This window comes from Aythya ferina (genome assembly GCF_964211825.1).
Source record: "Aythya ferina genome assembly, chromosome: Z".
NCBI classification, from domain to species: domain Eukaryota; kingdom Metazoa; phylum Chordata; class Aves; order Anseriformes; family Anatidae; genus Aythya; species Aythya ferina.
This window is the reverse complement of record NC_140299.1, coordinates 54,804,237-54,819,859: the sequence shown is the minus strand read 5'-3', so window position 1 is coordinate 54,819,859 and position 15,623 is coordinate 54,804,237. Positions and strand designations below refer to the sequence as shown.

Sequence of the window (15,623 nt, the reverse complement as noted above, 5' to 3'; positions counted from 1 at the left end):
GTTTGAAGCCAGGGCTTTGTTTTCAGTTCTAAGCAAAAACAAAACTTCAAAGAGCTATTTTGGCGCTGCTAGATATTCCCCAGCTCCCCCCATCTCTCCGTCTGTCTCAGTGTCACTGTCTGTCAACCTTGCCATAGACAAACTTCAAAGAGGAAAAAAAAGTATCAGCTTTTAGTAGTTGTGTTGATTCTTGCCATAACAGGGTAAGTTTTAACTCAGTATTAAGGCATGACTTTCTGTGTAAGCTGAATAATTGTTATGTTTAGCATAAAGGGATGAAGATTAATGGGATTCCTGTGATCTTTGCTGAAGATTCATGGCTTTAATCTGGAGATACATTAAATTACTACCCATCAGAATATGTCCAATTCCCTATCTGGAACAAGCTTTTCAATGGTAAGGGAAAGCATGGGCTACAATTTAAACATGGGAGAAAATGTAAGCATATGTGTAGTTCCTATGCCGTACTGATACTCTACCATCTTCTGTACACAATCATAGAATCCGTACACACAATCATTGAATCTTTAAGGTTGAAAAGCCCTCCAAGATCATCTGGTCCATCCATCCCCCTACCACCAATCACCCGCTAAACCATGTTCCTAAGCACCACGTCCAACCTTTCCTTGAACACCCTCAGGGACAATGATGCCATCACCTCCCTGGGCAACCTGCTCCAATGCCTGACTGCTCTTTCTGAGAAGAAATTCCTCCTGATTTTCAACCTGAGAATGATAAGACTAAAAGTTGTAAATGACCCCTTCTAGTCATTTTAGTCTTGACTGAGATATGTGTGTGACACAAAGGCAAACATGAATGCAGAGTTCAACAGCTGGCAAGAATATCAGTGCCAGGGTATGTCAAGACTATTGAGAAGCCCCAGAACACAACCACCAAGTGCCAGAATACCTCCCTTTCTAAGCCTTGCTTTTTGTAGCCACCAGCATTTACATTTGTCAGCAGGATGTCCAGATAGCCCCTTGTCTTAAACATCTGGTGTTCATCCTCCTTGAACGGTGTGTAGTAACAAGTTTGGAAGCTGCTGTTTTAGGTCATGTCTTACATTTCTTTGTATCAGTTCTCTCTCCAGTATTGCTTCAGATACAGCTGTGCTCCTGGGTTCCTTTGCATAGCAAATTTAAAATAATGATAAGTGGTTGCCAGTTGGAATTGAGGCTGAGAGAATGATTAGTTCACAGTGACACTTATTTTTCACATGCATTTTAAGAAAAACTTATGATACCCTGTAGTAGTATGATAGAATAATAGAATACCCCAAATTGGAAGGGATCCACAAGTATCATCAAGTCCAGCTCCTGACTGCACACAGGACCACACAAAAATCAGTCCATGTGTTTGAGAGCATTGTCCAAACACTTCTTGAATTTCCAAAGTTCAGTCTCCACTGCCCTGGGGAGTCTGTCCCAGTGCCCAACCACTCTCTGGGTGCAGACCCTTTCCCTAACCCCCAGCCTGACCCTCCCCTGTCCCAGCTCCATGCCGTTCGCTCAGGTCCTGTCGCTGTCCCCAGAGAGCAGAGCTCAGCGCCTGCCCCTCTGCTCCCCTCATGAGGGAGCTGCAGGCCACCATGATGCCTCCCCTCAGCCTGCTCTGCTCGGGGCTGAGCAAACCAAGGGACCTCCGCTGCTCCTTGTGTGCCTTGTCCTCTAAACCCTTCACCATCTTTGTAGTCTTCCCTTGGATGCTCTCTAATAGTTTTATGTTCCTCTCATATTGTGGTTCCCAAATATAATTACAGTATCTGAAGGCTCCTGTGGCTGCCCATTCTCCTTTGTGCTTTTTGTTACCCTTACAACTGTTTTTGTCCATCTCCAGGTCTGCATTTCTTTTACTGACCAGCTGAGATTTGTAGGATCTGCAGTCCAAACCTGTGCCTTATCTTCTATTCCATGCTCCTCTTCATAGCATCCAGTGCCTCCACTTATCAGGGTCCTTGCTGTAATGCCAGGCCTGTATTCTCTTAATCTATGCCAAATTATACAACAGTCATAAATAAAACAAAATAGCTGCCTGTTCATTCTATCTTTTTAAAAACGATTGTTTTAGTATAGAAAGATAAGCAAAAGCAAAACATGTTAGTTATCGCCACCAGCTCATCAGAAAAACTGCTGTTAGATCTAAACTAAGTATAATCATAGTTTGGGTGGGGGTGAAAAGCAGTTCAAAGGAAAGCTGACAAGCCTCAGCCCTGAGGCCATGCAAAGTCACAACAGAGTTTGCTCTCTGGTACCAGCAGTATCAGTATTGCATTACTGGGCTAGAGGGCTGCGCTCTGGAACAGCTCCAAATGGCCTGTCAGTCACAGGTCTTTTGCCAGGGTGAACTGGGAAGCACAGCTGTTGTGGCTGCTTCCCTGCCTCTCACCTTCCACCTAGATGGCTTGGGCCCATTCCTTTCCTCAGGTCTCCTGTTTCTAACTGCACTTTGTATGGCATAGTATACCAGTGCAGACATCTGACAGTGTCATTAACAGCTCTTCTTCTCCTTCTTCTTTTTTTTTTTTTTTTTTTTTTTTTTTTTAAACTTCATTTACATTTTAATGATTTGACTCCTCCATACTAACCTGTCTCTCATGCAGATGAATATTACACCCGTATATCTGTGATCTATAGGGCACAGGACTTTTTTGTTGGTGATGTGTTTGTTTAACACCTTACACCACAGTGAAAATAGTCCATGACTGCCAAAACCATCAGAAACCTGAATCTGCTGATATTTGCTACCAATATCTTGCTATGGAGATTTCCCAGTGGCAAGCCCCGTGCACTGTATAATGTAGTGAACAATACACTGACTCCTGTAGCATATACAGGATCTAGTGTTTGCTGTTTTAATGAAAACATGAGGATTGCACTACTGCAGTTTGCTTTCATGTGAGCAACACAAGTTCATCTCATGATTGGACACATAAAACAACTTGCTGTGGATCTGGGAGTCAGCCCAGGTCTTGTGCAAACTTAAAGCACTGAAGAGAAAGCCATATGTATGCTTGAGCAGGCAATATCCAAAATCTAGTTGGAATGGGTTAAAAATAATTAAATATAGAATTAATAATCAAATAATTATATAATAATGTATATATAATTTAATTATATATAATATAAATAATTAAAGAATTATAATTAAAAATAAAAAAGTAACAAAAAAGATACAAATATCTGTGCTGAAATGAATGTCAAGGTAGTTTTTTCCAAGAAGCAAGTACACAGTATCCTGATAAACCACAAATTATGGTATCAGCCAGACAGAAACAGACCAAAATTTTATGCAACAAGGACATGTTTTTTGTTTGTTTGTTTGTTTGTTTTATTTTTCTGAGAATATGCAACAATTTTGACTTTCCCTGTGCATTTAGGTACCCTTAGTGCACTTTTTATGACATCTACATTTGTGTTCCCCTTATACATATTTACTGGTGATGCAAGCTGATGTATGTAGAAGAGTAGTGCTGTATGCACATTGTTATAAGTTGCCCCCTTAATTAATTTTCAGAGAGCATTGCATTAATAATAGAAAGGAATTTATTGAGTAAGCAACAGCAAGCAAAACAGCGCTGGGCGGCCGGGGAGTCTCGGCTCCACCAACGGCGCGCACCTCACCCCCGCCAGGGTCCCTTTTTATATCTTGGTAATTCTGGGATTACGCAGCACATCCTGGTATATTCTGCGACTGCGCGCACTGTTGCTAGGGGGTCGTCTCTGTCCCTCTGGTGGTCGTGAAGATGAAGGCCATAGTCTTCCTCCACGTTGTGGTTCAACTTCTTTTTTTTTATTTGGTCATGTTGGCCCAGCGTGAGACAGGAATGCAGGATGTTGATACACTAGTTTAGCAACTTATCAGGAGATGGTTACATGAACTTTGCAGCAGTGTCTTTGAACAAAAGAGGCAACTGAGATGCAGAAGGAGAGAAGGGGAGGGGGTTCTCTTTTTTGTTACATTAAGCAAAAGAATTTTCATAGTGTCTAGCCAAGTATTATACATCTTACTTCAGCAGGGAGCTTTTGCAACTCCTGCTCCTCAAACGGAACTCCTTGTTTTATAATACAAAAGACAATGAACAAACATTTATTGTGTATTACAATCCCTCCTTTTTCTTTTAGTTACTCATTTTGTTCATTGAAGCTCTGCAATGCCTGGCTATTAAGAACTAATGTTTCCTCGATTCCTTCGTTGGTACTTATTGGCTCGTATTTGGCATGTATGAGCATTAGATGTGCCGCTTCTAAACATCCCTTTACAATCGCAATCAATTTATTAAAAATATATGGTCCAAAAGTTATTGCTATTTTTAATAACAACAAAGGTCCTGCTATTGTTGATAATAAAGTAGTAAGCCAAGGTGAATAATTAAACCAAGATTCGTACCAGCTCTGTTGGGCTTCATTCTCCTGTTTCCTTTTTTCCAACCCTTCCCTGGGTCTTGCCATTGTATCTCTTACCACTCCAGTGTGATCAGCATACACAGCATTCCTCTTTCAGGGCTGCAAACAGCCCATCCTGTTGAAAAATACCAAATCTAATCCCCTACGATTTTGTAACACTACCTCTGAAGTGACCTGATAGATTTTCCAGGGCCGAGATGGATTGTTCAGTTTGGGTCAGGTCCTCGTCCACAGCAACGCGTAAGGAAGTAAATTCTTGATTTTGTTTAACCAATGAGGCTACCCTGGTCCCCACTCTAGCTCCTCCCAGGATTATTAGGGTGGCCAAAGTTAGAGCCGTGAATGGTTCCCGTCTTTCCAGATGATAACTTGCCACTGTGTGCTGGGTATACATACAATCCTCAGGGTGGTATAGAATCCTTGGTATAATTATCACCTGTATACAAAAATCACGAGACGCATTAAAGAGTTTTAGTGATAGACAAAGAGTTACGCCCACTCATGAACAAACCCACCTAGCGTTGTTGGCTGGGATTAGCCACTCGGTTGATTGTTTTCCATTCTCCATGGTATTACATAGATGACACTTCCCACTAGGAACCGTGCCCACACACCTACCACCTCCAGTGACTTGTGTTAGTGTTACCCTTATGTCTTTTCCCCAACTGCAATGTAGAGGGCTGTTCTTGTTTGTGCGGGTGGGCTCCCCAGGATCCCCAATAGCATCATAATATGAAGGCCTTATACTAAAGCATAATCAACAGTGTTTTGTTACATTTGGGCTTGTTTTGTTTAATAATTGGTAGCTGGCATTCATGACCCCCCCCCATATGTTATTCTCAACTATGTTATCATTCTCAGCTTTACCTGAGCTTGTAGGGCTGCCGAGGGTTGGCACTGTAGTATTTTCCACAGGCTGGATTCCCTGGACATTTTCTGACAATACCTCATTTGTTCCTACTGCCTGGGGCCTATCAGCATCCTCCTTTTTATTAGTATGAGTCCTCCCCTATCTGTTCTGTGTTCGTAAAATCTGACATTTTCCTAGTACCCAGCTAGTATCGTCCAAGTTTGTTATATTTATATATAGAACCTTGCAAATTTCTTTATTTCCATGGAAGGTTCCTGTATACCCTATACCATGCCCTTGCCACCTGTAACGGGGATCCACTTGTCAGTTACAACCTTGCGGCCCATATCCCACTTGTAAGAATTTATTCCGACCAGCCCCGAGTGTCCAGTCCGTAGCAATGGTTTCACACCCCCAGTATGCACAATAATATGCGTTTGGATAATTACAGTACCCCTTTCCTGGGTTAGAACTTGGGCAGAAATAAAATCCTGATAGGTTAAAGCGTGGCTGCACTGACACCAGGTCACATAATGTGATGCGGAAACTGGGAGCACCCGCTGTCGTTGTTTGCTGGATGATGAATTGATCCTCCCATCTGATTAAGCTCCATTTAAAAGGCTGGTGGGGATGCGCAGACCCATAGCTGACCAAAACGATGATACTGACTCCCATGTATCGTAGGAGGTGGTCGGAGCCCATCTAAATTGTCGGCCCCTCAGTCCCCCACCGTTTTCACTTCTCTGCCTTGCTTGTCAGTTTGGTTGTAGCGAACTACAAGGTATCGGTTCTTCTTGGCAGCAGCAGTGTTCTTCAGGGGAACCTACTAGGGAGCCTTCGAAACAGGGCCTCCTCCCCTTCCCACGATACACAGATAATACACAATACTTATCGAGTCCGTCTTAGTGTCAGCTTCAAGTCGTCAGGGCCTGGAGCTGCCTCCCATTTACGTTCCCGGATTGGTCCTTTCACTCGGCCGGCATGCGTCCATCCTTTCTCCGCAGTTCGAATAGCCGTTTCTGTGGTAAGCAAAACAACATAGGGGCCTTCCCCATCGTGGTGTTAAAGAAGTCTCTTTCCAAGTCTTAATTAGAATTGAGGGTGATCAAGTGGCAATTCCGAGTCATAGGGCATACCATATAGCATTTCAAAAGGAGAAATTCCTATACCAGTTCTGGGCTGTGTCCATATGTTTAACAGTGCAAGAGGTAAGCATTTTACCCAAGAAGCCTTAGTTTCCAGCACAAGTTTTGTTAGTTGTTTCTTAATTTCACCATTCATTTGCTCTACCTTTCCAGAAGAGGAGGGGTGCCAGGGGCTGTGAAAATCCCACTCAATCTCTAAGGCCTGCTTTAATCCTTGCAGTAAAGCTTTACACCCATTCAGTCACGTGGTCGATTAGGACAAACAAGTAACTCAGTAAAATCTACCTGTATACTTTGGAAAGGTCAAAGCCCTGGCTCCCGTCCCCCTCTAGATAGGTTACAGAAGACCTTTTTATTTATCCTTTGACATATAGTACATCCTCTGCATGTGTGCTTCCCTAAAGTATATATTCCTACACAGACATGCTTTCTTAGAACAACATCACACATTGCTTGCACCTCCCAATGATTCTTCTGATGTAAAACAGTTATTTGCCTCATTATCACTTTATTCAGCATTTCTCTCCCATCAGGGAGTATCGATTTTCCTTAAAATGATCCACATATTTATAACATTAATACCTCCTTGGGAGGTTGTAATTGCTCCAAAATCTTTTTTAGAATTTATCCAAATAGATAGGTGTCCCTGTAAACCCCTAAAGTAAAATTGTCCACCTATATTGTTGCTTCCACCCCCATTTCAGGGTCTTTCCAGTCAGAGGTGAATATACGTTTGCTCTCAGGGCCTGAGAGCACTCCATTAATAACACTGTTATTCCAGTCTAACAATTTACTAGTTGAATGCCCAATTTAATCATCAAATCCCTTCCCAACAAGTTAGTTTCCGCCTTGGATACATACAATAATTGCCCAGTGGTCATTTTATCCCCTGGTCTCAGCTTGGTATCCCCCAAAAGTGGCACTGTTATCCCAGTCCCTTCTACCCCCATCACATTTAGGGTTTCATTAGTTAATTTAATCCCTGATACTTTACAAGTCAGTAATGACTTAGCTGCTCCAGTGTATTGGGTTTGATGGCAAGGTTTGAGGGTGTGTGAGGGGTGTGGGGGTGGGAAACTGCAGTGGCAGCCCCCGTGGAAAACAAAACAAAACAAAAACAGAAACCTCCCCGTGGTAGATAAGGGACAATTTCATCTGGCCCTAAAGGGGCCCACTGCTGCCCAGAGCCAAGCCATAGCAACATAGTCCGTGCCTCTGTGAGAGCACATCCACGAAAACAAACAAACAAACAAACAAACAAACAAAAACCTGCTGCTCAACAGCAGCTGGGAGAGCGAGAAACCCCCCCGAAGACACCAAAGTCAGTGCAGAAGGAGGGGGAGGAGGCGCTCCAGGCGCTGGAGCCGAAGCCCCCCTGCGGCCGCTGGAGAGGCCCCTGGTGGAGCAGGCTGTTCCCCCCTCCCTGATGCTTGGGAAACTGAACAAACACCACAACAAATATGCAAATATACCAAAACTTCTAGACTGTTACTTAGATAATACCTACATCACCTTTCCCTGCTCATTCAACTTCGAATACCTTTAACACTTTCCACAAACCTTTTAACACTTCCTTTATCTTTCTCTAGCCTTTACTTTTCTAATGCCGACATCAAAGGCTCAGTCAGGGGCCAACTTAATTCCATACCTTTTCCCTCCAAGATGCTGAAACAACATCAATATACAACATTTCATCCTGTTTTCCTTCTCTCCACAAAAACATTGACTGTAATATGGTGTTATAATTAGTAGTTCCATTTAGGGGCCACTCCGCTCCATCCTCTAGTTTATAAAGTGGCCACCACTGATTACAATATTTGATAAGAGTTCTTTTACTTTCTGTACCCTCTCACCCCACTATATCCCTCCAATGTGTTAGTATACATCCTAGGAGGCTTTTCCTCGGGATTTCTTTGCTTTGAACTTTTCCTATTGTAATCTACAGTGGTTAATATTCCACCGTTTTCCTAGAAGCTCTTTACTAGTCAATCCCAATCCCTCCAAAATCCACAATATACAGATACACAAGTAAAAACAGACCACTGTAAATTAACTGCCTGTAGACAATTACACTGGGGACATTTAAACCTGATGAGCCGATAATATGCCTGGGCAAATTTTGTTCCCTTAGACATACACCTCAATGGCAGTTCTTATATTTACATATTAACATATTAACATATGTATAAAAGAACACTTTAACAAAAATGCCCGGGCTTTTATATATACAATATACAATGTACAGTTATTATTCCAGTTAGAATTATTCCTCAGCAGCTGCAAACATTATGCCAGTTGCCATTAAAGATCACTTACCCTCCTCCTGTCTCTTTCTTAAAATCTCAGACGTCCCCGGAGTTAATGGGGACTGCCACATATTCCTAGTCACTGGTCCCTGAGTGCTAGAATCAGAGTTGCTATCAGAGTCTCCCCGGGGTTGCAGATTAGGAAGCCCGGGAGTTGGAGGGGCTGCAGGTGGGGATGGTGGAATATAGGGAGGCAGTGGGGCTGGAATCTCTAATTCTCGGTTTATCTTGTGCCTCCCATCCCCTCCTTTTTCTTTTAGAGGATATAAATTGGCTCGAGTTTCCGAGCTGATCCACAAATGTGCATATTCACTTTCTTCCAAACTAAAAGGTTCTTTTGAGTTTACATAAATATTTAGGGCCTGGCAAACCCAATCTTCAAAGGACCCAAATACAGGCCAGTAAAGGTGGTCTCCTCAAATCTGTTTACCACCCCAAACTTCAACACAATAATGTATCATTTTTACTTTATTCCTTCCCCGCCTAAAAGGGGAATCCTCCCAATTTTTAATCATTAATCCCGGAGTAACCTAACATCAGACGTTACCCCGCCCATGGGACCAGAAGGCTTACTCTTCTTCTGTCCCATCTTCTGGAGCGCCTTCACACACACACACAAATCGCTTCCCCCTTTTCGTGGCCCAGTCCCTCGCGGGATGTGGGAACTGCACTACCGAGGGGTCCGCACTCGCTTCGTCCACAATTGGACGTCTCACAGCGACACGCTCCAGGATACCCAACCCCAACCGAACGGATCACCGGCCTATACTTACTCACTCCTGAGTCTTCGTTCGGTCTTCGTGCACAAAGATTACTAGGGGTTGCCGGCTTTATTTGCTTGCTGCCGAATTTAGGGTTCGTCGGTGAAGGATTTGAATGAAAGCAGTCCTAGCGAAGGCCGCTGAAATCAGCGGGGCGCCCCCTCCGAAGGTCTTTCAATCAGATTGCCTTCATCCGAGTCACGGCACCAAATTTGTTATAAGTTGCCCCCTTAATTAATTTTCAGAGAGCATTGCATTAATAATAGAAAGGAATTTATTGAGTAAGCAACAGCAAGCAAAACAGCGCTGGGCGGCCGGGGAGTCTCGGCTCCACCAACGGCGCGCACCTCACCCCCGCCAGGGTCCCTTTTTATATCTTGGTAATTCTGGGATTACGCAGCACATCCTGGTATATTCTGCGACTGCGCGCACTGTTGCTAGGGGGTCGTCTCTGTCCCCCTGGTGGTCGTGAAGATGAAGGCCATAGTCTTCCTCCGCGTTGTGGTTCAACTTCTTTTTTTTTATTTGGTCATGTTGGCCCAGCGTGAGACAGGAATGCAGGATGTTGATACACTATTTTAGCAACTTATCAGGAGATGGTTACATGAACTTTGCAGCAGTGTCTTTGAACAAAAGAGGCAACTGAGATGCAGAAGGAGAGAAGGGGAGGGGGTTCTCTTTTTTGTTACATTAAGCAAAAGAATTTTCATAGTGTCTAGCCAAGTATTATACATCTTACTTCAGCAGGGAGCTTTTGCAACTCCTGCTCCTCAAACGGAACTCCTTGTTTTATAATACAAAAGACAATGAACAAACATTTATTGTGTATTACACACATGATATCTGAAAATGATGAGAAATGATGAGAAAATGATGATTTGAACCTGCTTTGTATTCTAAGTTGGAAATGTAAAGGCTGAATAAATTACACTGGGACAGAATTTCTATCTTGCCTTGAGTGGGAACAATTTCTGGCCTAAAGGCCAGCAGCCCTACAGGAAAGCATTTCTTATTAATAAATACAGGAGAAATACAGAGGGAATCCTGATAGGTATGAATCATGGTTGAAAATGGGGCTGAGAAAGGAAGATTCTGCCTTTTGGTACTCAGTTCTGCTCAGTATGCAGGAGGATTGACCTGGATCGTTCCAACCAGCACAGTTGTAGCCATGAAATAAGCACTGGGCAGCCAAATCTTAAAGCATCAAAGTTGGGTTCTAAGTCCTAACTCCTGTTACTTTCTAGCAGCTGCTTTGTGGCTACTGTCACTGAAATTCCCTCAAGATTCAAATCCTATTGTACTCTTTCATACTGTGAGTTTAATACTTCCTTTTGAACAGTAAGCACAGCATAACATCTGTGGAATCACACTGCTGTTTCGCTGCTGTTTATGGTCATTTCAGAAGGATATTAGATTGCAGGATTCTAGCACATCAAATGAAAAGGCCCATATAACACAGAGTTGTCTCCAACAACAGGTATGTTTGGAAAACAGCAAGAGGGTAAGTGTAGTGGGGATCTCACCCAGACCTTCAGCAGCTGTGGCTTCAGAGCCAGCATGATGCCTTTTATTTAATTGCTAAGTATGCGGATTGTCTGTGTGGGTGCAAGGCAGTATTTGTGCAAAAAAAGGAATTTGAATTGGAATTTCAGTATGGAACTACAGGAAAATTTGTTATTCATCAGTCTTGTAAAACTGGGTCTCCACTCCCAAATCTGCATTTTAAACTGGATTTGTCATTCAAAAGAAAAAAAAAAAAAATCTGCCATTTTCTAGATTGTCTAAAGCAATAGGAGGGTAAAAAATGGTTGTGAAAATCATTGTGTGGTGCACTCTGTGCGTTTTGTTTCTGTAGGTTCCACTCAAGGAGTCAAAGCCATTGGACAGAAAGCCTGGATGATATATGATTTGGGGTGAATACAGAATTCTGATATATACTCTCTCTTGTTGTGATAATGATGGGATAGAGCTATCAGCATAATAAAGCCATAAATCATGCTCATTGTAAAGATAAGGGCTCTGATTGCACTCAACACTGAAATCTCTAGCATATTTCCTGGAAATCACTAACTTGAAAGGTGGAATTATAAGGTCTTGTGCTAGACAGACACCCCTGGGGAATTTGCAATCCATTGGCTGTCCATTAGAGTAGATAGGGCATATAATATTTGGAAAATTTTACTGAAAAGCTGTTGCATACAGTCATTTAGATGCTAACTTTGTCTGTCCTTTTCTTCATAGGGTTAGGCTGATTTCTGCCTACATCTGCACCACTGAAATTAATTAATTTATTTTTTTCCCTAATTCTGAAAAGGATGAGAAAAAAATCTGATCCTGTTTGTGATGTGTGCACTTCACTGTTTGCTTCACCAGTGTCTTGCGTTATCTACTCACAGTAGGGCCTTTTTCCTGTTCTGGGATCCTCTGGGATCCAGCATACCAGAAATATGCATAGGAAGGTAGGTCTACACTGAGTCAACCAGTGGTCTGACTCTTTCAGCATCCTGTCTCCAGCATTGTCCAAATGTAGGTAACTTAGGAAAGTGTAAGTTCAGTGCAAAACAGTAACTTCACAGAATATTCTCTCATCTCACTGTTTCTAGTTCAGGGACTTCACAGGATATAAATAGTTTTTCTGCATTTAATGGTCCTAGGTAGAATTATCTACCATGAGCTTGTCCAGTTTGTCCTTGAACCTGTGTCACCTTCTAGTGTGCACAACACTTTGTGTCATATGTTCCACCAGACTCCTACATGTTGCATAAGAATCCAGTTCTTTCTGCTAGCTTTGAATCTGGCTACTTGTACCTTAATTTGTCTTCTCAGCAGATTTTCTGGATGGTCTATGGGACAGGGGAGGGCACTGTGTTTTCCTACCATGGGGAAGTCTGTTTCATACCATGACCCCGCACTCAAAGGGATTCTCCCAGGAGGCCTGTTCCCACTGTACATCTCTTGGTCATCTTAGTCTATTATTGCTGCTGCTGGTGTTGTTGTTTATGGATTTTAAGTTAGTTTGAGAAAATTAGCATAAATGGAAACAGGAGAAAAAAGCAGCTCTTGCACTGACGACGGGTAAGTCAAATGATTGAGTTACGAAATGAAAGTGTTACAAAAGAACAGAAAATAGGCAGTTGCACCTCTCCTCTAAAGTGCTATATGTGGAAACCACCTCAGTGATATAGATTGCTTCTACATGAAGAGGTGCTTGTGATCTGTAGGGGTTGAGCATGGGTTAACTGAAATTCCTTTTGCTTTCCTACCTGTAGTGGGTCCACCTTGGCTGATCACCAGGTGCCTGCCCAGATGCTCTCCCACTCCTCCTTCTCAGTAAGACAGGAAGAGAAAACATGAAAAAGCTTGTGGATTGAGATAAGAACAGGGAAATTGCTCACCAGTTACAGTCACAGGCAAAACAGACCTGACTTGGGCAAGAGTAACTTAGTTAACTTATTGTCATTTAATAATGGCAAAGGACAGTGAGAAACAAAAACTCCTGTCTCTTACAGCTTTTTCACAGCAGATTTTTCCCTTTCTTAAATATAATCTCGCAGAAGTGCAACCAGTGGGTCTCTTTTGGAGCTATCTGGAATTGGCTCTTTCTGACATGGGGGCAGCTCTTGGTCTCTTCTCACAAAGGCCACACCTGTGCCACCCCCACTACCAAAACTGTGCAATGTAAGCTTAATACACTAGCTTGTGCCATAGCGCCATGTAAAACTGTGATAATGTCCCTGATAGCAGAAAACCTGGGCCATTCATAGATCTGTATCTGAATGACTGAAGTGCTAAGGGTAGTAACTGGGAAATACCTGGACCTCTGCTATCAGGAAAAGTGGATGGTGAAAGACAACCTGCCCCATCAGAAAGTGTTTGAGCCCTGCAGGATATGGTATGGTGCTTATGCTTCGGGGTTAACAATGCTCCTTCACTTTGACAGGAAATAGTTCAGTCATATTTGCCTGCCTCAGTTGGTAAAACCAGGCACATGACTACCCCTACAAATCACAGAATCACAGAATCACAGAATTTCTAGGTTGGAAGAGACCTCAAGACCATTGAGTCCAACCTCTGACCTAACACTAACAGTCCCCACTAAACCATATCCCTAAGCTCTACATCTAAATGTCTTTTAAAGACTTCCAGGGATGGTGACTCCACCACTTCCCTGGGCAGCCTGTTCCAATATCTAACAACCCTTTCGGTAAAGAAGTTCTTCCTAACATCCAACCTAAAACTCCCCTGGCTCAACTTAAGCCCATTCTCCCTCATCCTGTCACCAGGCACGTGGGAGAACAGACCAACCCCCACCTTGCTACAGCCTCCCTTGAGGTACCTATAGAGAGCAATAAGGTCACCCCTGAGCCTCCTTTTCTCCAGGCTGAACAAGCCCAGCTCCCTCAGCCGCTCCTCATAGGACTTGTTCTCCAGGCCCCTCACCAGCTTCGTCGCCCTTCTCTGGACTCACTCGAGCACCTCGATGTTCTTCTTGTAGTGAGGGGCCCAAAACTGAACACAGTACTCAAGGTGTGGCCTCACCAGAGCCAAGTACAGGGGGACAATCACTTCCCTAGCCCTGCTGGCCACACTGCTTCTTATGCAAGCCAGGATGCTGTTGGCCTTCTTGGCCACCTGAGCACACTGCTGGCTCATATTCAGCCGACTATCCACCATCACTCCCAGGTCCTTCTCAGCCATGCAGCTTTCCAACCACTCATCTCCCAGCCTGTAGCTCTGCTTGGGGTTCTTGTGCCCCAGGTGCAGGATCCGGCACTTGGCCTTGTTGAACTTCATGCAGTTGACCTCAGCCCATGGGTTCAGCCTATCCAGATCCTCCTGCAGAGCTTTCGTACCCTCAAGCAGATCAACACACGCACCTAACTTGGTGTCATCTGCGAACTTACTGAGGGTGCACTCGATGCCCTCGTCCAGATCATCGATGAAGATATTAAAGAGGACCGGCCCCAGCACCGAGCCCTGGGGGACGCCACTAGTGACTGGCCTCCAACTGGACTTGACTCCGTTTACCACGACTCTTTGGGCCCGGCTGTCCAGCCAGTTTCTAACCCAACGAAGTGTGCGCCAGTCCAAGCCAAGAGCAGCCAGTTTCTTGAGGAGAATGCTGTGGGAAACGGTGTCAAAAGCCTTGCTGAAGTCAAGGTAGACCACATCCACAGCCTTTCCCTCATCCACCCAGTGTGTCACTTTGTCATAGAAGGAGATCAGGTTCGTCAAGCAGGACCTGCCTTTCATAAACCCATGCTGACTGGGCCTGATCGCCTGCTTGCCCTGCAAGTGCTGCGTGATGACTCTCAGGATAATCTGCTCCATGAGCTTCCCTGGCACTGAGGTCAAACTGACAGGCCTGTAGTTCCCTGGGTCTGCCCTCCGGCCCTTCTTGTAGATGGGTGTCACGTTTGCTAGCCGCCAGTCAACTGGGACCTCCCCTGGTAGCCAGGACTGTTGATAAATGATGGACAGTGGCTTGGCCAGCTCCTCTGCCAGTTCTCTCAGTACCCTTGGGTGGATCCCATCCGGCCCCATCGACTTGCGCACATCCAAGTGCCATAGCAGGTCACCAACCAGTTCTTCATGGATAGTGAGGGCTACATCCTGCTCCCCATCCCCTTCTGCCAGCTCAGGGTGCTGGGTATCCAGAGAAAAACCGGTATTGCCGCTAAAGACTGAGGCAAAGAAGGCATTAATCACCTCCGCCTTTTCCTCATATTTTGTAACAAGGTTTCCCTCCACATCCAGTAAAGGATGGAGATTCTCCTTAGTCCTCCATTTTGCGTTGATGTATTTGTAAAAAGATTTTTTGTTATCTTTAACGGCAGTAGCCAGATTGAGCTCCAGATGAGCTTTGGCCTTTCTAATTTTGTCCTTGCACTGCCTCGCAACATCCTTATAGTCCTCCTCAGTGGCCCGCCCTTTTTTCCAAAGATTATAAACCCTCTTTTTTCTCCTAAGCTCAAGCTGCAAATCTCTGTTCAGCCAGGCCGGTCTTCTTCCATGCCAGCTCGTCTTTGGGCACGTGGGGACAGACCGTTCCTGCGCCATTAAGATTTCCCTCTTGAAGAGCGCCCAGCCTTCCTGGACTCCTCTGCCCCTCAGAACCGCCTCCCAAGGGACTCTGCCAACCAGTGTCCTGAGCAGCT

The 15,623-nt window shown here is 44.2% G+C and overlaps 1 protein-coding gene and 1 long non-coding RNA gene across 3 annotated transcripts in view; one reads left to right on the top strand and one right to left on the bottom strand.

Moving 5' to 3' along the window:
- The window catches only part of CPLX1 (complexin 1), a 134,886-nt gene that overhangs the window by 25,038 nt on the left and 94,225 nt on the right, over positions 1-15,623 (top strand). The window lies entirely within an intron of this gene.
- On the bottom strand, positions 4,442-9,853 carry LOC311427222. Its single transcript, XR_014687256.1, has 2 exons — positions 9,478-9,853; positions 4,442-4,839 (listed from the first exon to the last, which is right to left on the bottom strand). It is a non-coding gene; the product is annotated as an uncharacterized lncRNA (long non-coding RNA).